General features: G+C 36.4%; 1 non-coding gene across 1 annotated transcript; it reads right to left on the bottom strand.

The window, feature by feature from the left end:
- Positions 1–297: 297 nt before the first annotated feature.
- LOC112101328 lies at positions 298–404 on the bottom strand. Its single transcript, XR_002907454.1, has one exon. It is a non-coding gene; the product is annotated as a small nucleolar RNA R71 (small nucleolar RNA).
- Between the last annotated feature and the right edge of the window lie 2515 nt (positions 405–2919).

Raw genomic sequence — 2919 nt, 5'->3', positions numbered from 1 at the left:
TGCAAGCTAATAATTTTGAGCTTAAACCGGTGATGTTTAAGATGCTTCAAAGAGTGGAGCAATTCAATGGGTTACCATTCGAAGGTCCTCATCTACACCTTAAGTTGTTTTTGGAAGTGAATGATTCTTTTAAGATTACTGAAGCATCACAAGAAGCATTGAGGCTCAAACTTTTCCTTTTTTTTGAGAGATCGAGGAATAGCATGGTTGAACTTTTTACCACTTAACTCCATCACTGCATGGAATGGTTTGGCTAATAAATTTTAGATGAAATACTTTCCACCAACCAAGAATACAAATTTGAGAAATGAGATCACATATTTCCATCAATGTAAAGATGAGAGTTTATATGATGCATGAGAAAGATTTAAGGAGTTACTCATGAGATGTCTTCATCATAGTATTCCTTGCTACATACAGTTGGAAAAATTTTATAATGGTCTCAACCCAAGCACTAGATTAATGGTGGATGCTTCAGCAAATGGGGCTTTATTATCTAAGTCTTACAATGAGGCTTATGAGATTTTGGATATGATACCCAACAATAATTATCAATGGCCATCAACTAGCCAAGTTGTAAAAAGAGGAACAACATGAGTCCATAATGTAGACACCTTGACAACATTTTCTGCCCAAGTAACCTCATTAACAAATATTGTGAAGGCTATGACTACTACTCCAGCAACTGTTAACCAAGTTGCTGAAGTATCCTGCGTTTATTGTGAAGAGAGACACTTATTTGACAGTTGTCTTGGAAATCCAGCCTCAGCCAACTATGTGGGCAACTTTAATAAATAGAACAAGAATAATCCATATTCAAACACTTACAACCCTGGATGGAGACAACATCCAAACTTTTCATATAGCAATCAGAACCGGAATGTTGCAACATCTGGTGGACAAAACAGACCTGCTCAACCACCTGGATTTCATCAGCAAAATCAAGGGCAAAGAAGCACCAACAATGATCAACTCAGTTCCTTTGAAGCTTTGCTTAAGGAATATATTGTGAAGAATAAAGCGGTTGCCTAAAGACAAGTTGTATCTCTAAGAAACTTGGAGAATTAGATATGACAGCTAGCTACAACATTGAGTAACAAACCTTAAGGTAGCTTACCTAACAATACAGAGGATTTGAGAAGAGAAAAAAAAAAGAGCATGCAAGGTGATTAACTTAAGATCTGGAAAAGATGTTCATATTTTAGTTGGATTACCAAAGAGAAGAATAGAACTCGTTCCAATCCAAGAAGAAACTCATATTGAAGAGTAACCACAACAGCCCACTTTTTAGCCCACTGATTTAAATAGCGCAACTACAACATCAGCAGCAAATGATGATCCAACACTTGTTGGCAAAGAAGCCGTAGTTCCAAGCACATCAGCCTAGAACATGGCAAAAGAGAAGCAGCTTGTGCAACCCGCTACAACACAATAGTTTAGACACTTACCACTATTCCCTCAAAGATTTCAGAAGCAAGAGCAAGACAAGCAATTCAGCAAGTTTCTAGAAGTGTTAAAGCAGTTATATATCAAATTTCTTTTGTAAAAGCTCTCAAACAAGAAAGATATTTTGGCAAGAAAAATAAGGCTTGGAGAGTTTGAAACAGTTGCTCTAACATAAGAATGCAACCATACGCTTCAGAAGAAAATATCTCAGAAGTTGAAGGATCTAGGGAGCTTTACAATTTCATATTCCATTGGAACTAAATATAATAGTAGGGCACTTTGTGATCTGGGGGCTAGTTTCAACCTTATGCCATTATCAGTGTTCAAGCAATTGGGAGTTGGAGAAGTAATGCCAACAACAGTGACTTTGCAATTTGTTGGCAGATCTCACGCCTATCCAGAAGGAAAGATTGAAGACGTGTTGGTGAAGGTGAATAAATTTATTTTTCCAGTTGATTTCATTGTTTTAGACTTTGAAATAGATAAAGAAGTGCCGATCATTCTAGGAGGACCTTTCTTAGCCACAGGAAAAACTTTAATTGATGTGCAAAAAGGAAAGTTGACTATGCAGGTGAATGACCAACAAGTTACATTTAATGTGTTGGATACTATGAAGTGTCTTAACGAGGTTGAAGACTGTAACTTTATCAGTGTTATGGATTTTGATGTAATAGAGAGGTTATACAGTTGCTATAGTAACGAGGAAATCAAGGCTATAACATTTGAAGAACTTGAAGATGAAAATTCTGAAGCAGCTAATATAGCATGGGTAGAAAAAAAGCAACATGTGAGGGCTAACAGACATTCTGAATCTTTAGACCTATTAAATAGGGAAGTGAAACCATTTGTTCCTTCTATTAAGTCACTTTTTGCTCTATAATTAAAACTTTTACCTTCACATTTAAAATATGTTTATCTTGGTGACAATAATACACTCCCGATAATTATTTCATCTTCTTTGAATGTAGGTCAAGAGAAGAGCTTAGTGGATGTATTGGGGGAAATATAAGAAGATTATTGGATAGACTATGGCAGATATCAAGGGAATCAGCCCATCCATATGCATGTACAAGATTCTGCTGGAAGGCTGGTATAGCAACTCGGTAGAGCAACAGAGACAATAGAATCCATCATGAAGGAAGTTGCAAAAAAGAGATCATTAAGTGGCTTGATGCTGGAATTATTTATCCCATATTAAATAACTCATGGGTAAGTCCAGTACAATGTGTTCCACAAAAAGATAGAGTGATTGTTGTAGGTAATGAGAAGAATGAGCTCATTCCCACAAGAACAATGACTGGATGGAGAGTTTTCATGGATTATAGGAAGCTAAACAAAGCCACAAGGAATTACCACTTTCCACTGCCTTTCATGCATCAAATGCCGGACAAACTTACTGGAAAATAATATTATTGTTTTTTATATGGATACTCAAGCTACAACCAGATTGCTATAGTACCAGAGGATCATGAG

This window comes from Citrus clementina, unplaced genomic scaffold (assembly GCF_000493195.1).
Source record: "Citrus clementina cultivar Clemenules unplaced genomic scaffold, Citrus_clementina_v1.0 scaffold_2, whole genome shotgun sequence".
Lineage (NCBI taxonomy): Eukaryota > Viridiplantae > Streptophyta > Magnoliopsida > Sapindales > Rutaceae > Citrus > Citrus x clementina.
The sequence above is the reverse complement of the archived record's forward strand: the minus strand, read 5'-3'. Positions and strand labels throughout refer to the sequence as shown.